This window comes from Rhinolophus sinicus, unplaced genomic scaffold (genome assembly GCF_057876585.1).
Source record: "Rhinolophus sinicus isolate RSI-liver-muscle unplaced genomic scaffold, RSI-T2T HiC_scaffold_23, whole genome shotgun sequence".
Taxonomy (NCBI): domain Eukaryota; kingdom Metazoa; phylum Chordata; class Mammalia; order Chiroptera; family Rhinolophidae; genus Rhinolophus; species Rhinolophus sinicus.
The window spans coordinates 177,492-201,710 of record NW_028290713.1 but is presented as its reverse complement, the minus strand read 5'-3'; positions in this window follow the sequence as shown (position 1 = coordinate 201,710).

Below are 24,219 nucleotides of genomic sequence, written 5' to 3'. Positions count from 1 at the left end.
ATACGTGCCCAGCTGGGGCTTGGTCAATCGCATATCAATATACACATGTCACAACTGTGATATCATCATCCCCTCTTCAGAGGCTGCAGCCACAGAGGTGCCTTGGACCATTTACTGCCCAGCCACAGAGGTGCCTTGGACCATTTACTGCCCAGAAACTCATCCAGAACTGTCCATCCACTTTGAGCCCTGAGTGTGACTTCACCATTCTTTCTGCTCCATAGAGCCATATTCTCATACTACAGAGGCCCTTGGGACCAGCGATAATGACTTGCCAGGGATCTTCTTGACACTTCAGTGAGGAGCATCAACTGACATGCAGTTGGTGTGAGCGCTGGTTTAAAAACGTTCCCCATCCAAGAATGTTCCTGGATGGATATGAGCTCCAGATACAAGCAGTTTATGTCTCCTAGTCTCTGATGGTGATTTTCAACTAGAACCACTTATGAAACACAGCAAATTTGGGTATGAGGTTCTTGATAGCCCTCATCATGTGGTGAGTAGTGTCAAGGGAGTGTTGATACACAGAGAGGGAGGATACACATTTGTTTGTTGCTCTGTCAGTTCTGACAGGCAAAATAGGCTCCATGGGGCTGCCATCCAAAATTCCCGATATGTGCCTTTCAATTGGCTGAATTCAGAGGGCTGGATGTAAATCAGTACAGGTCAGGTTTGCCAGGAATTATCTAAGAATGAAAGGAAGGTCTACTTTCTTGCTGTGTGGGCTCAGTAGCTGGCTCAGTATATACTGTAGTTCTCCATATTGTACCTATCAAAGACACTTAATTTCTCCAGGGAAGTCACTCTCTGCCACCCCTTAGCAGGTGACATAACAAAAAACTGGAAGACACTATATTCTCTGACTACACATGGTGTGCCACATGCAAAATTCACAGACTCTATGAGTAAAAGTGTGAAAATTGGGAATATTTCCTCAATTGTGAAGATCAAAGTCTTAAAGAAACACACATAACATTCAAAACATGGAAAAGATGAAACAGATAGGCATGCCATAGGAGGCCCTCAATAACATGGGAGAGAATAGGAGAAACACAGCAGAACAGCAGCAATCAGAGCTTTAGCCTGATTTAGACTCCAGGTCCTTCAGGATAATCCAATCTATAACCCCGCAAGAGACCACAGCCATTGCCCCGGCTCTGTGTCCAATCCTTATTTTCCACTTGAAGTAAATATCTATGTTCACCTGAAATACATCCAACCTTTGATGTAATATCTATGCTCCTCACCTTGTCAGGTGAGGAGGACCATTATGTTTTGTTTCAGAGACTGCTGTCAATGGTTAATGATTCTCTGCCTTTCAGTTCACAATGAATGGACTCTGTGAAAACTCCTTTCCAAAATTAGTGCTCTCTCTGTAGAAAGGCAAGCTACTCCCTCAGTCAAATATCCACCAGCATACTTATTTCTAGGAAGCGAACTTACCCCATTGGGAACTAAATTTCACTGACAATGTTTATTTTTAGAACTGAAAAGCTTTCTCATGTGGCCCAAATTGTCTAGGAGGCTGGGCCATCACACCATTAGAGGACTTGTGGTTAAGGAGAGTTGCCCTACTGGGAATATCTCTTACAAAATTTTGGTAAAATTCACACCACCAGTTTGCCATTGGAACCTTTAAAAAATACAATTCAGTGTTGTAGCATTGTAGTTTCCTCCAACCTTGCTGTGATGTACAATTTTTCTGATTAGAAGCAATCAATAGAAACCCAAGGCATGCAACATTCACTTCCCATGCACACTGCCTTACACCTTGCGCTTTGGCAAACACTGACATGACTTCTTTCCCTATAAATTTGTCATTGTTGTTCTGTTATCTTAATGGAGAGACAGTGTAGCTGGCCTTGGGATGCTAGCTTCTTTCTGTGCCAATTTCTCCAGTAACTCTCTTGCTGTGGCCAGGATCAGGTCTTCTGTCACCTTTATGACTGCATCTTGGTTTCATTTTACCAATACACCACCTTCGCATTTCCATTCATCAGTTGACCTGATATTGTGTCTCTACATTTTTGCCATTATCTATAGTGCCTTGCTGATTAGTTTACGAGATCTGGGCATCCCTTGTAAACACTATTGTGTATATATCCATGGTCATGTGAGATTTTCATTCTCAACATACTGGACAAATAGCAAAGGGTTTTCCACGGTAGCTATATCATTCTATGTATCCAGCAGAGGCATGTGAGCATTCAAGTTCTTCAACAATGCATTATCAATGCACATGCGATCTTTTTTCTTTGGCTGATTATTGCATTCTTGCAGGAGTAGCATATTGTCCCATTGTGCTTTCAATTTTCCCTGCCTTACCGATAAAGTGTCTGATTGCATAGTAAAAATTTTATAGACTATGTGGCTGCAATACTAAAAGTGTATTTCTCACCGTCCTGAAAGTCCAAGATGATGGCACCAGAACGTTGATTTCTCAGGAGGGCCTTTCAACAGGAAACTGCTATGCACTCTCTGACACTGAGGACATAAGAAGGAAGATACAGCCCGAGCAGGGACAGAGAAGTCACTTTCCTCACAGACTCAAACTCTGTAGTCTGCCCAGCACTGGAGCTGTAATCCATGACCTGCAGCTGCTTGGCGAATCACATACCAGTATCCACATGTATCACAGAATAACAACTGTGACAACAATATCCTCTCTCCAGGGGGCAGCAGCCAGAGAAGTGCCTTGGACCATATGCTGTCCAGAGACTTATCCAGGACAGTCCTTCAACTTTGAGCCCTGAGTTTGAGTTCACCATTCTCTGTGTTCCCTAAAGCAATCTTCTCATAGTACAGAGGCCAATGGAACCAGACATAATGACTTGCCAGGTATCAACTTGCCACTTCAAAGAGGAGCTAGAACTGACATGCAGTTGGAGTATGAACTGATTCCAAAAAATGTGCCATCAAAGAATGTTTCCAGATGAATGTGAGCTCCCCAGAGAAGCAGATTGGGTCTTCTAGTCTCTAATGTTGATTTTCAACCAGAACCACTTATCATACCTAGCAAGATGGGGCATCAGGATTAAGATTGTCCTCATAATTTGCTGAGAATTGTCAAGTGGGTGTTGGTACATGGAGAGGAAGGATACACTTTGTATGGTTTTCTGTCAGTTCTGACAGGCAGTATAGGCTCCATGAGTCTGCCAACTTAATTTCCCAATACATGTCTATCAACTGGCTGATTTCAGAGGGTTTGATGTTTTTAAGTAGACGTCAGTTTTCCTAGGAATTACCTAAGAAGGAAAGGAAGGTCCACTTTATTTGTTGTGGAGCAGTAGCTGTTTCAGTATATTCTGTAGTTCTCCATATTCTACTTGTCCAAGACACTGAATTTCTCTTGGGAAGTCACTCTCTGCCACGCCTTGGAAGGTGACGTACAAAGAATTGGAAGTCATGATAGACTCCCTAACCACACATGGAGTCCCATGTGCCAAATATAAAGACTCTATGAGTAAAAGGAGAAAATTGGGAATGTTTCCTCAATTATGAACCCCAGAGTATTAAACTAACACAAAACATATGCAAACTGTAAAAGATGAAACATATATTCAAGCCATTGGAGACCCACAGAAACATGGAAGAGAATGGGAGAGGCACATCATATCTGCAGCAATCTGAGTTTTAGACTGATTTAGACTCCAGGTCCCTAAGAATAGCATAGGCTGAAACCCGCAAGAGACCACAGCCATTGCCCTGCCTCTGTGAACAATCCTTCCTTTCCACTCGGTGGAAATATCTACGCTCACATGTGAGGAGGTGCATCACATTTTGTTTCAGAGACTTCTTTCAATGTGTAATGATTCTCTGCCTTTCAATTAACAGTGAATGAAATCTGTGAAAACTCCTTTCCAAAATCAGGGCTCTCTCTGTAAAACAGTAATGTACACCATCAGGCAAATATCCACCACCACATTTATTTCTGGCAAGGGAATTTCACACATTGAGACTTAATTTTCACTGTCAGAGATTGTTTTTAGAAATGAGGAGCTTTCTCTGGTAGCCCAAAGAGTCTATTAGGCAGTGTCATCACAACATTAGAAGATTTGTGGTTCAGGAGAAATGCCCTACCTGAAATATACGCTACATTGTTTTGGTGAACTCACAACACCAGTTTGCCATTGTAACCTTTAAAAAATACAATTCAGTTTTGTAATATGCCAGAAGCTTTGTGCTTTTCTCATTCCTTGCTATCTAATACTATTTTCTGATTATAAGCAATCTATAGAACCCAAGATATGTAACTTTCATTTTCTATCCACTCTACCTCACACCTTGCGCCATGGCAAACACTGACCTGCCTTTTTTTCCCTATGAATTTGACATTTTCAGTCTGATATCGTAATGGAGAGACAGCCTATGGGGCCTTGGGATTCCAGATTGTTTCTCTTGCCAATTTCACAAGACAATTTCTTGATGTGGCCAGTGTTAGGACTTCTGTCACTTTTATGACTGTGTCTTGTTTCCTTTTATACATATACCACATTCACTAATGCAGTAATCAGTTGACCTGATATTGTTTCTCTAAATTATTGCCACTATCTACAGTGCTGTTCACAATTCTGTTTTGGATTTTCTGGGTATCTGTTTTAAGCACTACTGTGCATTTATCAACAGTCACGTGATGTTTTCATTCTCAACATAATGGACAAATATTGAACTGTTTTCCACAGTAGCTATATCATTCTATGTATCCACCAGAGACATGTGAGTGTTCCCGTTATTCCACATTGCATTGCCAAAGCACATGTGATCTTTTCTCTTTAGTTGATCACAGAATTCTTGAAGGAGTAGCATAATGTCTCATTGTGTTTTTGATTTTCCCTCCCTGACCAATAGTGTCCAATTTTCATAGCAAAATGTTATAGACTGTGGTGCTTCAGTAACAGAAGTGCATTTGTCACCATCCTGAAAGTCCAAGATGAAGGTGCCAGAATGTAGCTTTCGCATGAGCATCTGCAAACAGGACACGGCTCAGCAGGGTCTGATGCTGAGGGTGTCATGAAGAAAGAACTGCTCAAGCAGAGCCACTGAAGTTACTCTCTTCACAGACTCATTCACTGTTGACTGTCCAGCATAGGAACTATAATCTCGGCACAGCAGCTGCCTTACCTATCACATATCAGTATCCACATGTGTCACAGAAACACTACTGTGAAATCATCATCACATAATCCAGGAGGCTGCAGCCACAAAGGTCTTGCAGCATTTGCTGCACAGAGACTTATCCAGGACAGTCCTTCCACTCTGAGCCCTGTGTGTGTCTTCATCCTTCTCTGTGCTCAGTAGAGCCAATTTTCTCATAATACAGCGACCGTTTGGCCCAGCAAAACTGACTTGCCAGGAATCACCTAACCACTTCAAAGAGGAGCAAGAAATTATATGTAGTTGGTGTGAGTGCTGGCTCCAAAAAGAGCTCCATTAAAGACTGTCATTGGTTGAATATGAGCTCCAGGTAGAAGCAGACTTGGTCTTCTAGTCTCTGAATGTGATTTTCAACCACACACACTTATCACTGCTAGCAAGGTTAGAATCAGGTTCTTGATGGTCCTCATCATGTGTTGAGTAGTGTCAAGGGAGTGTTGGTACACAGAGAGGTAGGATACACATTTGCATGGTGCTCTGTCAGTTCTGAAATGGAAGATGAGCTCCAGGACTGCCATCTGAATTCCCTGATACGTGCCTATCAACTGGCTGATTTCAGAAGGTTGGATATAATTCAGTAGAGGTAAGAATTGCCAGGAATTGTCTAAGAAAGAAAGGTAGGTCCACTTTCTTTGTGTGTGGACTCAGTAGCTGGTTCAGTATGTACTGTAGTTGTTGATATTCAATTGTCAAAGACACTGAATTTCTCTGGGGATGACACTCTCTGCCACCCTATAGTAGGTGACAAAAGAAAGAATTGGTAGTCATGATAGTCAATAGTCCTTCCACTTTGAGCCCTGTTTGTGACTTCACCATTCTATGTGCTCTATAAAGCCATCTTTCATATACTGCAGAAACACTTGGGCCCAACATAAATGATTTCCCAGGAATCACTTTGCCACTTCAAAGAGGAGCATGTAGTGACATGAAGTTGGTGTGAGCACTGGCTTCAAAAAGTGCCCCATCAAAGAGTGTTTCCTGATGAATATGGGGCCCAGATAGAAAGCAGATAAGGTCTTCTAGTCTCTGATATTGTTTTCAACAAGAACCACTTATTATACCTAGCTCATGTACTCAGTAATGTCAAGGGAGTGTTGGTACATGGAGAAGAAGGATACACATTTGTATAGTGCTCTCTCAATTTTGACAGGCATGATGACTCCACAGGTCTGCCATCTATATTCCTCAAAGCATGCCTATAAACTGGCTGATTTCAGAAAGTTGGATGTAATTCAGTAGCGCTCAGGTTCACCAGGAATTACCTGAGAAATAGTGGAGAATCCACTTTATTTGTTTGTGGGCTCAATAGCTGGTTCAGTATATTCTGTAGTTCTGCATATTCTATTTGTCAAAGACACTGGAATTCTCTCGGTAAGATACTTTGTATCACCCCTTCGCTGTCTAATACCAATTTTCTGACTACAAGCAATGAACAGAAACCCAAGCCAGGCAATTTTCACTCCTATTCATGATGCCCCACGCATTGTGCACTGGCAAACACTGACCTGCCTTTTTTCCCTGTGAAATTGACATTGTTCTTATGTAATCTAAATGGAGAGACAGTGTATGTTGCCTAGGGTTGCTACCTTCTTTCTCTTGCCAATTTCTCTATATACTTTCTTGTGGAATCGGGACTTCTGTCACCTTTATGACTGTATCCTGTTTTATTTTATAAATATACCACCTTTGATAATCTATTCATCATTTTGCCTGATTTTGTGATTCTACATTTTTGCCAGTATCTACAGTGTAGTTCTGAATTTTGTTTGGGCATTTTGGGCATCCGTTTTAAACACTATTGGGTATATATCAATGGTCACGTGATATTTTCATTCTCAATATCCTGAACAAATAGTGAACTGTTTTCCATGGTAGCTACATCATTCTATGCATCCAGAAGAGACATGTGAGCATTCCAGTTCTTCCACGTCGCATTGTCAGTGCACGTATGAACTTTTCTCTTTGGAGGATCACAGCATTCTTGAAGGAGTAGAATATTGTCTCATTGTGCTTCAATTTTCCCACCCTGACTCATAAAGTGTCCAGTATTCATAGGAAAATATTATAGATTGTGTGGCTCAATAAGAGAAGTGCATTTCTCACCGACCTAAAAGTCTAAGATGAAAGTTCCAGAAAGTTGTTTTCCTGGCAGTGTCTGTCAACAGTAACTTGCTCAGCAGGGTCTAAAACTGATGACTTCAAGAGGAAGGAACAGCCTGAACATAACCTCAGAGGTTGCTCTCCTTGCAGACATACTCTTTTGTCTGCCCAGCACTGGAGATGTAATCCATGCCCAGCAGCACCTTGGCCAATCACATATGAGTATCATCATGTGTCCCAAAAAGAGAACTGTGACATCATAATTCCCTCTTCAGGAGGTGGCAGTCACAAGGTGCCTTGGACCATTTGCTGTCCAGAAAATTATCCAGGACAGTCCTTCCATTTTGAGCCCTGACTGTCACTTCACCATTCTCCGTGCTTGTAGAGCTATCTTTTAATACTAGAGGGCCCTTGGTACCACCAAAATGACTTGCCAAGAATCACCTGCCACTTCAAAGAGGAGCAACAAATGACATGCAGTTGGTATGAACGCTGACACTTTGGTTTTGTTATCTTAATGGAGAGACAGCATATGTGGACTTGGGATGCTAGCTTCCTTCTCTTGCCAATTTCTAAAGATACTTTCTGGAGGTGTCCAGTATCAGGACTTCTATCACGTTTATGACTGTGTCTTGTTTCACCTTATACATATACCACCTCCGCTGATGCATTCATCAGTTGACCTGATATTGTGTTAGTATGTTTTTGTCATTATATGCAGGGAAGTTCTGAATTCTGTTTATCAGTTTCTGGACATCCTTTTTAAACAGTATTGGGTATATATTAATGGTCAGGTGATATTTTCATTCTCAACATACTGGACAAATAGTGAACTGTTTTCCACGGTAACTATATCATTCTATGAATCCACCAGAGACAAGTGAGCGTTCCAGTTCTTCCACATGGCATTGTCAACACACATGTTATCTTGTTTCTTTGGTTGATCACAGCATTCTTGAAGGTATAGCATATTGTCTCACTGGGCTTTCGATGTTCCTTCCCTGACCGATAAAATGTCCTATTTTCAAAGCAAAATGTTATAGTCTGTGTGGCTTCAATTAAAGAAGTGTATTCTCACTGTCCTGAAAGTCCAAGACGAAGGTGCCAGAACATTTTTTTCTCAGGTGGGTCTGTCAACAGTAATCTGCTCAGAAGGGTCTGAAGCTTAGGGCTTCAGGAGGAAGAAACAGCCAATCAAACCACAGAAGTTGCTCTCCTCAGAGACTCACACTCTGTTGTCTGCCCAACACTGGAATATTAATCTTGGCCCAGCAGCCGCCTGGCCAATCACATATCACTATGCACATGTGTCACAAAAGGCAACTGTGAAATCGTCATCCCCTCTCCAGGAGGCCATAGCCACAGTGGTGCCTTGGACAATTTGCTCCACCTTCAAGCCCTGAGTATGACTTCAACATTTTCTGTGCTCCACAAGCCTTCTTTCTCATACTACAGAGGACCTTGGGCCCAGCCATAATGACTTGTCAGGAATCACCTTGCAACTTCAAAGGAGCAAGAACTGACATGTCTTTGATGTGAGTGTTGACTCCAAAAAGTTCCCCATCAAAGAGTGTTATTGGATGAATATGAGCTCCACTTAGAAGGAGATCAGGTCTTCTAGTGCCTGATGGTGATTTTTAACAAAAACCACTTATCATACCTAGGAAGTTGGAGCGTCAGTTTCTTGATTGTTCTCATCATTTGCTGAGTAGTGTCAAGGGAGTGTTGGTACATGGAGAGGAAGGATACATATTTGCATGTTGCTCTCTCAGTTCTGACAGGCAGGATGGGCTCCTTGGGTCTTGCCTCTGAATTTCCCGATGCATAGTTATCAATAGGCTTCTGTCATAGGGTTGGACATAATTCAGTAGAAGTCAGGTTCGCCAGGAATTACCTAAGAATGAAAGGAAGGTCCACTTTCTATGTGTGTGGGTTCAGTAGCTGGTTCAGTATATAATGTAGTTCTCCACATTCTACATATCAAGACACTGAATTTCTCCGTGGAAATCACTCTCTTCCACCCTTTAGATGGTGATATATCAAAGAATTGGAACTCATGATAGATTCTCTGACCACACATGGAGTCCCCCCTGAGAAGCGTACAGATCTTATGAGTTAAAGTGTGAAAATTGGGAATGTTATCTCAATTATGAAGATCAGTTTATTAAGAAAAGCAAACAACATGCCCAAAATGCAAAACATGAACAGATAGGCATGTCATAGGAGGCCCTCAGTAACATTGAATTTAATGGGAGAGTTACAGCAGATAAGCAGAAATACGAGTTTTAACCTTATTTAGACTCCAGGTCCTTCAGAATAGCAGAGAATTGAACCCCACAAGCAACCACATCTGTTGCCATGCCTCTCTAATCATCCTTATTTTACACTCAAAGGAAATATCTACGCTCACAGGTGAGGAGGCCCATCACATTTTGTTTCAGAGACTTCTTTCAATATGTAATGAATCTCTCCCTTTCAATTCACAGTGAATGAAATCTGTGAAAACTCCTTTCAAAAATCAGTGCTCTCTCTATAAAATGGTAATCTATCAGGCAAATATCCACCATCACACTTATTTCTAGCAAAGGCACTTTTCCCATTGGGACCTAAGTTTCACTGTCACTGTTTGCCTTTAGAACTCAGGAGCTTTCTCATGTAGCCCAAAGTTTCCAGGAATCAGGGCCATCACAACATTAGAGGTCATGTGGTTTCTGTAAGATGCCATACTGGGAATACCCCTTACTTTGCTTTGGTAAAATTCACCTCCCCAGTTTGCCTTTGGAATCTTTAAAAAATCAAATTCAGTGTTGTAATGTGCAACGAGAGTTTTGTTTCCTCAGTCCTTGCTGTCTAATACCATTTTTCTGGTTACAAGCAATCAATAGAAACTTAAACCATACAAATATCATTTCTCATCCACACTGCCCCACACCTTGCGCCCTGCCAAACACTGACCTGCCACCTATCACTATGTATTAGAAATTGTCAGTTTCTTATCTTAATATAGAGAGAGCGTATCTGGCCTAGGAATGCTAGCTTCTTTCTATTGCCAATTTCTCATGATATTTTCTTGCGGTTTCCAGTATCTGGCCTTCTGTCACATTTATGATTGTATCTTGTTTCATTCTATACTTATGCCACCTTTGCTAATGCATTCATCAATTGGCCTGATATTGTGTTTCTACACTTTTGCCATTGTCTACAGTGCAGTTCTGAATTCTGCATAGGAGTTTCTGGGCATCTGTTTTAAACAATATGTGCATGTATCAATGGTGATGTGACGTTTTTCATTCTCAACATACTGGCCAAAGAGCAAACTGTTTTCCACTGTAGCTATGTCATTCTATGTATCCAGCAGAGACATGTAAGCATTCCAGTTCTTCCACATCACATTTCCAATGCACATGTGACCTTTTCTCTTCGGTTGATCACAGCATTCTTTTAGGAGTAGCATACTATTTCACTGTGTTTTTTATTTTCCCTCCATGACTCTTAAAGTGTTCGATTTTCATAGGAAAATGTTATACTCTGTGTGGCCTGAATAACAGAAGCGTATTTCTCATTGTCCTGAAAGTCCAAGATGAAGGAAACTTCAAAAGGAAACTGCGTAGCAGGGTCTGATGCTGAGTTCATCAGGAGGAAGAAACAGCCCGAGCAGAGCCACAGAATTCGCTCTCCTCACAGACTCACACTCTGTAGTCTGCTCAGCACTGGAGCTGTAATCCAGGCCCAGCAACCACCTGGCCAATCACATATCAGTATCCGCACGTGTCACAAGAAGACAACTTGACATCGTCATCCCCTCTCCAAGAGGCTGAAGCCACAGATGTTCCTTGGACCATTTGCTGCCCAGAGACCTATCCAAGACATTCCATGTACTTTGAGCACTAAGTGTCTCTTCATCATTCTCTGTGCTTCGTAGAGCCATCTTTCTCATACTACAGAAGCCCTTGAGACCAGCCAAATTGATTGTCTAGGAATCACATTGGCAATTTAGAGGGGAGCAAGATCTTATATTCAGTTGGTTTGAGTCCTGGCTCCAAAAAGTGCCACATCAAATTGTGTTCCCAGATGAATAAGCTCCATATTGAAGAAGATTGGGTCTTCTAGTCTCTGAAGTTGATTTTCAACAAGAAAAACTTATCATACCTAGCAAGTCAGGGCATGAGATTCTTGATGGTCCTCACCATCATTTGATGAGTAGTGTCAAGGGAATGTTGGTACACAGAGAGGAAGAATGCACATTTGTACGGTTCCCTGTCAGTCTGACAGGCAGAATGGGCTCCATAGTTCTCCCATCTGAATACCATGATGTGTGCCTATCAACTGGCTGATTTCAGAGGGCTGGATGTAATTCAGTAGAGATCAGGTTTGCCAGCAATTACCTGAGAAAGAAAGTAAGTTCAACTTTTTCTGTGTGGGCTGTGTAACTGGCTCCGTATATGCTGTCATTCTCCATATTCTACTTGTCAAAGACACTGAATTTCTCTGGGGAAACACTCTCTTCCACCCTTTAGCAGGTCACATAACTAAGAATTGTAAGTCACGATGTATTCACTGAACACCCATGGATCCCACATGCAGAATATACAGAATCTATGAGTGAAACTGTGAAAATGGGGAATGTTCCCTCAATTTTGAAGATCAGAGTATTAAAGTAATGCACACAACATGCACAAAATGTAAAAGATGAAACAGAAAGTCAGGCTGTAGGAGACCCTCAGTAACATGGAAGAGAATGGGAGAGGCACAACAGATGCACAGCAATACACGTTTTAGCCTGATTTAGATTCCAAGTCTTTCAGGATAGCCTTGGTTTCAACGTATAACAGAATATAGCCGTTGCCCTGACTTTCTGACCAATCCTTCCTTTCCACTCAAAGGAAATATCTATGTTCACAGGAGAGGAGACCCATTTCATTTTGTTTCAGACACTTATTTTAATGTGTAATGATTCCCTCCCTTTCAATTCACAGTGAATGAATTCTGTGAAAACTCCGTTCCAAAATCAGTGCTTTATCTGTAGAATGGTAATGTACTCCATCAGGCAATTATCCACCAACACTCTTATTTCCAGCAAGGGGACTTCTCCTATTGGGACCTAAATTTCACTGGCAGTGTTTGTTTTTAGAAATGAGAAGTTTTCTCATGAAGTCCAAAATGTCTAGGAGGCAGGGCCATCACAACTTTAGAGGGCTTGTGGTTTAGGAGAAGTGACCTACAGGAAATATCCCTTACATTGTTTTGGTAAAATTCACACCACCAGTTTCCCATTGGAACCTTTAAAACTATGATTCAGTTTGGTACTATGCCAACAGCATTGTGCTTTCCTCAATCTTTGCTGTCTAATACCATTTTTCTGATTAAAAGCAATCAATAGAAACACAAGCCATACAACCTTCATTTCCCATCTACGCAGCAACACATGTTGTGTCTGGCAATCATGGACCTGCCTTCTATCCCTATGAATTTGACATTGTTGTTTTGTTATCTTAATGCAGAGACAGCGTATTTGTACTTGTGTTGTTTGCTTCTCTCTCTTGCCACATTCTCAAGTCAGTTTCTTGCAGTGTCCAGTGTCAGGACTTCTGTCACCTTTATGACTGTATCTTGTTTCATTTTTTACCTATACGACATTAGCGAATACATTCATCAGTTGACCTGATACTGTTTTTCTACATTTTTGCCATTATCTACAGTGCAGTTCTAAATTATGTTTAGCAGTTTCTGGACATCTGTATAAACATTATCATGTATATACCAATGGGAACGCTATATTTTCATTCTGAATATCTGGGACAAATAGAGAACTGTTTTCCATGGTAGCTATATCAGTCTCTGTATCCAGCAGAGATATAAGAGCATTCCAGTTCTTCCACATCTCATTGTCAACGCGCGTGTGACCTTTTCTCTTTGGTTGATCACAGCATTCTTCAATGAGTAGCACATTGTCTCACTGTGCTTTTGATTTTTCCTCCCTGTCTAACAATGTGCCCGATTTTCATAGCAAACTGTTATAGACTGTGTGGCTCCAATAACAGAAGTGTATTTCTCACTGTTCTGGAAGTCCAAGATGAAGGTGCCAGAACGCTGCTTTCTCAGGAGGAAACTGTCAACAGGAAACTGCTCACAGGGTCTGAAACTTAGGCCATGAGGAGGAATGAACAGCCCGAGTCGAGATACAGAAGTCGCTCTCCTTACAGACTCACACTCTGTTGTCTGCCCAGCACTGGAACTATAATCCTTGCCCATCAGCCAACTGGCCAATCACATATCTGTATCCTCATGTGTCACTAAAGGAGAATGTGACATCATCATCCCCTCTCGAGGAGGCCCCTGACACAGAGGTCCATTGGACCATTTGCTCTCCAGAGACTTATCCAGATCAGTCCTTCCACTTTGATCCTGGAGTGTGACTTCACCATTCTCTGTACTCTGTAGAGCCTTCTTTTTCATACTATAGAGGACATGGATCAGACATAATGACTTGCCAGTAATCACCCTGGACTTCAAAGAGGAGCAAGAACTGACATGGACTTGGTGTGAGCGCTGGCTCCCGAAAGTCCACCATCAAATACTGTCCTGGAAGAATGTGAGCTCTACATAGAAGCAGATCGTGTCTTCTAGTCTCTCATGCTGATTTTCAACTAGAAACATTTATCACACCGAGCAAGTCAGGGCTCACTTTTTGATTGCCCTCATCATTTGCTGAGTGTGTCAAGGGAGTGTTGGTACATGGAGAGGAAGGGTACACATTTGTATTTTGCTCTCTCAGTTCTCAAAGGCAGGATGGCAGCCATGGTTTGGCGATCTGAATCTCCCAATGCTGATTTCAGACAGTTGGCTGTAATTCAGTAGAGATCAGGTCACCAGGAATTACATAAGAAATAAAGGAATTTTCACTTCCTTTCTGTGTGGTCTCAGTACCTGGCTCAGTATAAACTGTATTTCTCCACTGTAGTCAAAGATACTGAATTTCTCCAGGGAAGACACTCTATGCCACTCATTCACAGGTGATGTAACAAAGAATTGGATGTCACGATAGATTCATTGACCACACATGGAGTCCCACATGCAAAATGCACAGAGTCTATGAGAAAAAATGGTGAAGCCTAGGAAAGTTCTCCAGATTATGGAACATTAGAGTATTAAAGTAACGCACACAACATGCACAAAATATAAAAGATGAAATAGATAGGCATGTGCAGGTGGCCTTCAGTAACATGGAAGAGAAAGGGAGAGGCACTGCAGATACACAGTAATCTGAGATTTAGCCTGATTTAGATGCTAGGTCCTTCAGAATAGCTCAGGATTGAACCCTGCAATAGACCACATCTCTTGGCCCAGCTCTCTTACCAATCCTTCCTTTCCACTTGAAGGACATATCTATGCTCACAGGTGAGGAGGTGCGTCACAATTTGTTTCAGAGACTTCTTTCAATGGATAATGATTATCTTCCTTTTAATTCCCAGTGAATGAAATCTGTGACATATCCTTTTCAAAATCAGTGCTCTCTCTGTAAAATGGTAATGTACTCATTCAGGCAAATATCCACCAACACTTTTATTTCTAGCAAGGGCACATCTACCATTGGGACTAAAATTTCACCAGCAGTGTTTGTTTTAAAAATGAGGATCTTTATCATGAAGCCCAATGTGTCTAGGAGTCAGCACCATCACAACATTAAAGGACCTGTGGTTAAGGACATGTGACTTACAGAAAATATCCCTTATATTGTTTTGGTAAAGTTCCCACCACCATTTTGACATTGGAACCTTTAAAAAATACAATTCAGTTATGTAATAATGCCAACAGCATTGTGCTTTCCTCAATCTTTTTTGTCTAATACAACTTTTCTGATTACAAGCAATTAATAGAAACCCAAGCCATGCAACTTTCACTTCCCATCCACGCTGCCCCACACGTTGAACCCTGGCACACACTGACCTACCTTCTTACCCTATAAATTTGACATTGTTGTGTTATCTTAATAATAAGATAGCATATGAGGCTTTGGGATGCTAGCTTCTTTCTCTTGAAAATTTCTCAAGATAATTTCTTGTGGTGCCCAGTATCAATACTTCTGTCACATTTATGGCTGTATCTAGTTTCATATTATACATATACCACCTTAGCTAATGCATTGATCAATTAACTTGACATTGTGTTTCTACATTTTTGCCATTATCTACAATGCAGTTCTGAATTCTGTTTAGAAGTTTCTGGGCATCCATTTTAAACACAATTTTGTATATATCAATGGCCACATGATATTTTCATTCTAAATATCCTGGAGAACTAGCAAACAGTTTTCCACGGCATCTATATCATTCTATGTCTCCAGCAGAGACATATGAGCATTCCACTTCATCCATATCGCATTGTCAACGCACATGTGATATTTTCACTTTGGTTCATCACAGCATTCTTCAAAGAGTAGCATATTGTCTCACTCTGCTTTCGATTTTCCATTTCTGAATGATAAAGTGCCCAGTATCCATAGTAAACTGTTATAGATTGTGTGTATTCAATAACAGAAGTGTATTTCTCACATTCTGAAAGTCCAAGAAGAAGGTTCCAGAACGTTGCTTTCACAGGAGGGTCTGTCAACAGGAAACTGCTCAGCATGGTCTGACACTGAGGGCATCAGGAGGAAGAAACAACCTGAGCAGAGCCACAGAAGTTGCTCTCTTCTCACAGACTCACATTATGTTATCAGCCCAGCCCTGGAGCTTTAATCCTTGTCTAGCATCCACCTGGCCAATCACATATCAGTATCATCATGGGTCACAAAAATACAACTGTGACATCATCATCCCCTCTCCAGGAGACAACAGCTACAGAGGTGCCGTGGACCATTTTAGCCCAGAGAATTATCCAGGACTCTCTTTCCACTTTGAGCCTTCAGTATAACTTCACAATTTTCTGTGATCCAAAGAGTCATCTTTCTCATACTGCAGAGGCCCTCAGGCTCAGCCAAAATGACTTTCAAGGAATCACCTTGCCACTTCAAAGAGGATCAAGAACTGACATGCAGTTGGTGTGAGTGCTGTTCCAAAAAGTGTGCCATCAAAGAGTGTTCCCAAATGAATATGAGCTCCACATAGCAGCAGATCAGGCTGTCTAGTCTAAGTTGGTGATTTTCAAGAAGAATCACTTTTCATACCTAGCAAGTTTGGGCATCAGGTCCTTGATTGTCCTCATCATGTGCTGAGTACTGCCAAGGGTGTTTTGGCATGGAGAGGAAGGGTACACATTTGTATATTGCTCTGTCAGTTCTGACAATCAGGATGAACACCATAGGTCTGATATCTAAATTCCCGATAGGCATCTATGAACTGACTGATTTCAGTAGGTTGGATGTTATTTGGTAGAGGTAAGCTTTGTCAGGGATTACCTAAGGAAGAAACGAAGGTCCAATCTCTTTGTGTGTGAGCTCAGTAGTAGGCTCAGTACATACAGTAGTTCTCCATATTCTACTTGTCAAAGACACGGAATTTCTCAAGGGAAGTTACTTTCTGGCAAACATTAGCAGGTGTTGTAACTAAGAATTGAAGTCATGAAAAATTTTCTGACCACACATGGAGTCCCACATGCAAAATATACAGACTCTATGAGGAAAAGGTTGAAAATGGGGAATGTTTCTGCAATTATGAAGATTGGAGTATTAAAAGAAAAACACATAACATGAGCAAAACGTAAAATATGAAAGTGAAAGGCCTACCACAGGAGGCCCTCAGTAACATGGAAAACAACGGGAGAGGCTCAGCAGATCTTCAGCAACACCTGTTTTAGCCTGATTTATACTCCTGGTCCTTCAGGATTGCCGATGCTTCAACCATGCAAGAGACCACGGCCGTTGCCCCAGCATTCTGATAAATCCTTCTTTTCCAGTCGAAGGAAAAACCTGTGCTCATGGGTGAGGAGGTCCATCAAGTTTGTTTCTGAGTCTTCTTTCAATGGGTAATGATTCTCTCCTTTTCAATTCACAGTGAATGAAATGTGTGAAAACTCCTTTCCAAAATACATGCTCTCCCTGTAAAACGGTAATCTACTTCATCAATCAAATATCCACCAACACACTGATTTCTAGCAAGGGGACTTCTCCCATTGGCATCTAAATTTCACTGCCAATGTTTGTTTTTGGAAGGGAGGAGCTTTCTAATATAACCCAAAGTGTCTAGGAAGCAGGGCCATCACAACATGAGACAACATGCGCTTTAGCAGAGGTACCCCACTGAGACTATCCCTTAAATTGTTTTTGTAAAATTCACACCACTAGTGAATTTGCCTTTGAAACCTTAAAACATAATATTCAGTTTTGTAATATGACAGCAGCACCGACAGTGCTTTCTTCAATCCTTGCTGTGTAATACCATTTTCTGACTACAAGCAATCAATGGAAATGTAAGCCACGCAAATTCCACTTCCCATGCACGCTCTCCCATACATTTTGCCATGGCAAACATTGACCTGACTACTTACCCTATGTATTTGCCATTGTCAGTCTGTGTTCTTAATGGAGAGACAGTGTATATGGCTTTGGGATACTAGCTTCTTTCTTGCCAATTTCTCAAGATACTTTCTTTTGGTGGCCAGCATCAGGACTTCATCACATTTATGACTGTATCTTGTTTCATTTTATATGTATACCACCTTTACTAATGCATTCACCAGTTGACCTGATATTGTGTTTCCACATTATTTCCATTATGTGCAGTGCAGTTCTGTGCATCCAGAGAGACATGTGAGTATTCCAGTTCTTCCACATCGCATTGTCAACACACATGTGATGTTTCTCTTTTTGATCACAGCATTTTTGGAGGAGTAGCATATTGTTTCATGCTGCTTTCAATTTCCCTCCGTGACTGATATAGTGTCCAATTTTCATAGCAAAATGTTATAAACTGGGTGGCTTCAATAACAGAAGTGTATTTCTCACCGTCCTGAAATTCCAAGGTGAAGGTGCCAGAACATTGCTTTCTCATGAGGGTATGTCAACAGTGAACTGCTCAGCAAAGTCAGACGCTTAAAGCATCAGTAAGAAAGAACAGCCTGAGCTGAGCCACAGAGATCGCTCTCTTCAAGACTCATACCCTGTTGTCTGCCCAACACTGTGGTGTTAATCTCTGCTCAGTAGTCACCTGGCCAATCACATAACGGTATCCTAATGTGTCACAAAAAGACAACAGTGATGTCATCATCCCCTCTCCAGGAGGTTGAAGCCACAGAGATGCTGTGGACCATTTAATGCCCAGAGACTTATCCAAGACTGTTTATCCACTTTGAGACCTTAGTGTGACTTCAACATTATCTGTGCTCTGTAGTGTGATATTTCTCATACTCCAAAGGCCATTGGGCCCAACCAAAATGACTTTCCAGGAATCACCTTGTCACTTCAAAGAGGAGCAAGAACTGACATGCAGTTCTTGAGCACTGATGTGAGCACTGGTTCCAAAAAGTGCCCCATCAAAGTTTGTTCACAGATGAGTGAGCATCAAAAGAAGCAGATTGGGACTTCTTGTCTCTGACAGTGATTTTCAACCTAAACCACTTATCATACCTAGCAAGTTTGGGCATCAGGTTCTTGACAGTCCTCATCAAGTTTTGAGTAGAATCAAGGGAGTGTTGGTACACGGAGAGGAAGGATTCATATTTTTATGCTGGTTGTCAGTTCTGACAGGAAGGATGGGCTCCTTGTGTCTGCCATCTGAATTCCCCAGTATATGCATTTCAATCTGATGATGTCAGAGGGTTGTATGTAATTCAGTAGAGGTCAAGTTTGCCAGAAATTACCTAAGAAAGAAAGGAATTTCCACTTTCTTGTGAGTGGGCTCAGTAGCTGGCTCAGTATATACTGTAGTTCATTCTACTTGTCAAAGACACTGAATTTCTCCAGAGAAAACACTCTCTGCCACCCTTACCAATGATGTAACAAACCATTGGAAGTTGTGATAGATCCTCTGACCACACATGTATTACCACATGCAAATATGAGGACTCTTAGTAAAAGGCTTAAAATTGGGAAAATGTCCTCAATTATGAAGGTTAGAGTATTAAAGAAATACACCTAACATGAGCAAATAGTAAAATTTAAACTGACAAACATGCCATAGGAGGCCTTCAGTAACATGGAAGAAAATGGGGGAGGCACATCAGATCCGCGTCATTTTGAGTTTTAGCCCTATTTAGACTGCAGGTCCTTCAGGAGAGTCCAGGCTTCAACCCTGCAAGAGAAGACAGCTTATTTCCCGGCTTGCTGATGAATGCTTCTTTTCTACTAGAAGGAAATATCTACTCTCTCAGGTGAGGGGCACATTATGTTTTGTTTCAGAGACGTCTTTCAATGTGCAATGATTCTCTCCCTTTCAATTCAGTGAATGAAATCTGTAAAAACTCCTTGCCAAAAGCAGTGCTCTGTCTGTAAAACAGTAATCTACTGTATCAGGCAAATATCCACCAACACATATTTCTAGCAAGTGCACGTCTCCCATTGGGACCTAAATTTTTCAGGCAGCTATTGTTTTTAGAACTGAGGAGCTTTCTGATGTAGCTCAAATGGGTCTAGGAGGCTGGGCCATCACAACATTAGAGGACTTGTGATTTATGAGAGGTGTCCTACTGGGATTATCCCTTATATTGTTTTGGTAAATTTCACACCACCAGTTTGCCATTGGATACTATAAAAAATACAATTCAGTTTTGTAATATGTCAACAGCATTCTGCTTTCCTCAATCCTTACTGTCTAATATCATTTATTCTGATTACAAGCAATCAATAGAAACCAAAGAGATGTCACTTTCACTTCCCATCCACGATGCCCCACACCTTGAGCCCTGGCAAACACTGACCTGTCTTCTTTCCCTATGAATTTGATATTGTCGGTCTGTTATCTTAATGTAGAGACAGCCTATATGTGCTTGAGGTGCTAGCTTCACTCTCTTGCCAATTTCTCAAGACAGTTTCTTGCTGTGGCCAGTATCAAGACTTATGTGTCTTTTATCACTGTATCTTGTTTCATTTTATACATATACCACCTTTGCTAATGCATTCATGAGTTGACGTGATATTGTGTTTCTATGTTTTGTCATTGTCTACAGTGCAGTTCTGATTATGTTTAGGAGTTTCTGGGAATCCTTTTTAAACACTTTTGTGCATATGTTAATGGTCACCTGAATGGCTCACATTCATCTGAGAACACTCTTTGATGGGGCAATTTTTGGAGCCATCACTCACATCAACTGCATGTCATTTCTTGCTCCTCTTTGAAGTGGAAAGGTGATTCCTTGCAAGTCAGTTTTGTTGGGCCCAAGGGCATCTCCAGTATGAGAAAGATGGCTCTGTGAGCATAGAGAATGGTTAAGTCACACTAACAGCTAAAATGGTTGGACTACCTTGGATAAGTCTCTGGCCAGTAAATGGTCCTAGGCATCTCGGTGTCTGTGGCCTATAGAAGAGTATATGATGATGACACAGTTGTGTTTTTGTGACACATGAGGATATTGATATATGATTGGCCAGGCTGCTTGTGGACACTGACTATAACTCCAGTGCTGGACAGATAACAGAATGTGAATCAGTGAGGAGAGCAAATTCTGTGGTTCTGCTTGAGATGTTCTTTCCTCCTGATGTCCTCAGCAATAGCTCCTTCTGAGAAGTTTTCTGTTAACAGACCCTCCTGAGAAAACAAACTTTTGTCACCTTCATCTTGGACATTCAGGACAATGAGAAATACATGTCTGTTACTAAAGCCACACAGTCTATAACAATAGGCTATGAAAAGCAGACATTCGATCTATCAGGGAGGGGAGATTGAAAGTACAATGAGACAACATTCTACTCCTTCAAGAATGCTGTGATGAACCAAACACAAAAGATCACACATACATTGACAATGAGATGTGGAAGAACTGGAATGCTCATGTGTTCTGCTGGATACATAGAATTATACAGATAACGTGAAAAACAGTTCTGTATTTGTATAGGATGTTGAGAATGAAAATATCATGTGCCATTAAAATATACACAATAGTGTTTAAAGTGGATGCCCAGAAACTCCTAAACAGGATTCAGAACTGCACTGTAGACAATGGCAAAAATGTAGAAACACAATGTCAAGTCTACTGATAAATGCTTAGCAATGGTGGTACATGTACAAATTGAAAAAAGATATAGTTATAAAGGTGACTGAAAAAAAAAAAGAAAAAAAAAAAGGTGACTGAAGTCCTGATGCTGGCCACCACAAGAAAGTATATTGAGAAATTGGCAACAAAACGAAGCTAGCAACTCAATACCACAAACATAGTCTCTGCATTAGGATAACAGAACGACAATATCACATTCATAGGAAAATAAAGCAGGTCAGTGTTTGCCCGGGCGCAAGGTGTGGGGCAGTGTGGATGGGAATTGACACTTGCATGGTTTGGGTTTCTATTGATTGCTTGTAATCAGAAAAATGGTATTAGACAGCAAAGAATGAGGAAAGCTCAATGCTGTTGGCATATTAAAAAACTGAATTGTATTATCTAAAGTTTCTAATGGGAAAACGGTAGTGTGAATTTTACCAAAACAATGTAAAGGATATTCCTTGTAGGTTACCTATATTAAACCACAAGTCCTCTAATGTTGTGATGTCACTGCCTCTAGACCCTTGGGGCTTCATGAGAAAGCTCCTTATTTCTAAAAACAAACATGCCTGTGAAATTTATGTCCCAAAGAGTGAAGTACCCTTTCTTGAAATAAGTTTGTGGGTGGATATTTGCCTGATGGAGTACATTACTGCTATACAAAGTAAGCTCTGATTTCAGAAAGGAGTTTCACAGATTTCATTCACTGTGTATTGAAAGGAAGGGAATCATTACTTATTGAAAGCAGTCTCTGAAACAAAACGTGATGGGACTCCTCACCTGTTAACATAGATATTGCCTTTGAGTGGAAAGGAAGGATTGGTCAGGGAGCCGGGCAATAGCTGTGGTCTGTTGTGGGGTTAAACCCTGGGCTATCCGGAAGGACAAGGGGTCCAAATGACGCTAAAACTCGGAGTGCTGCAGATCTGCTGTGCCTCTCACATTATCTTCTATTTTACGAGGGCCTACCTATTTCATCTTTTACATTTTGCACATGATATGTGCGTTTCTTTAGTACTCTTATCTTCATAATTGAGGAAACTTTCTCAATTTTCACCCTTTTACTCATAGAGTCTGTACATTATGCATGTGGGACTCCATATGTGGTCACAAAATCTATCATGACTTCCATTCTGTATTAGGTCACCTGCTAAGGGGTGGCAGAGAGTGGCTTCCCAGAGGAATTCGGCATCTTTGACAAGTAGAATATGGAGAACTACAGTATATACTGAGCCAGCTACTGAGCTCTCACACAAAGAAAGTGGAACTTCCTTTCTTTCTTAGATATTTTCTTTGAAACCTGACCTCTACTGAATTACATCCAACCCTCTGATATCAGCCAGTTAATATGCACGTATCAGAGAATTATGATGACACACACATGTAGCCCATCCCTCCTGTCAGAACTGAGAGGGCACCATAGAAATATGTATTATTCCTTTCCATGTAACAACACACCCTTGACACTACTCTGTAAATGATGAGTACAATCAAGAACCTGATGCCCCAACTTGCTAGGTATGATAAGTGATTCTTGTTGAAAATCAACATCAGAGATTAGAGGACCAGATCTGCTTAAATTTGGAGCTCACCTTCATCCTGTAAAACTTTTTGATGGTTTTTTTTTGGTGCCAGCACTCACACCAAGTGCATGTCAGTTCTTGCTTCTCTTTGTAATGGCAAGGTGATTTCTGGCAAGTCATTTTGGCTGGGCAAAGACCTCTGTAGTATGAGAATGATGGCTCTATGGAGCACAGAGTATGTGAAGACACACTCATGGCTCAAACTGGAATGACTGTACTGCATAAATCAATGGCAGCCAATGGTCCAAGGGACCTCGGTGGCTGTGGCCTCCTGGAGAGGGGATGATGATATTACAGTTGTATTTTTGTGACACATGAGGATACGACTATGTTATTGGCTAGACGGCTACTGGGCACAGATTACAGACAGCTCCATGGCTGGGCTGACAAAAGATATGTGAGTCTGTGAGGAAAGCGACTTCTGTGGCTCTGCTCGGGCAGTTCCTATCTCCTGACACCCTCAGTGTCATGCTCTCCTGAGCAGTTTCCAGTTGACGGACCCTCCTGAGAAAGCAACATGCTGGAATCTTCATCTTGATCTTTCAGGACGGTGAGAAAAACATTTCTGTCATTGAAGCCACACAGTCTATAATATTTAGCTATGGAAATCGGACACTATATCAGTCAGGGAGGGAAAATTGAAAGCACAATAAGACAATATTCTACTCCTTCAACAATGTTATGATCCACCCTAGAGAAAAGATCACATGTGCATTGAGAATGCGATGAGGAAGAACTGGAACACTCACATGTCTCTTCTAGACACATAGAATGATACAGGTACCTTTGAAAACAGTTCACTATTTGTCCAGTATGCTTAGAATGAAAATATCACGTGAACATTGATATATACACAAAAGTATTTAAAACCGATGCCCAGAATCTCCAAAGAGAATTCAGAACTGCACTGTAGATAATGGAAAAAATGTAGAAACACAATATCTGGTCAACTGATGAATGCATTTGTTAAAGTGGTATATGCATAATAAGAAAGAAGACAAACTCACTAAGGTGACTGAAGTCCTGAAGATGGCCCACCACAGAAAGTAGATAAGATCTTCTAGTTTCTGAAGGTGATTTTCAACATGAACCACTTATCATACCTGGCAGGTTGGGGCATCAGGTTCTTGATTCACATCATCATGTGCTGAGTAGAGTGTGGGGAGTGTTGTTGCACGGAAACAAAGCATAGACATTCGTTTTTTGCTCTTTCAGTTCTGACAGGCAGAATGGACTCCGTGGTTCTGTCATCTTA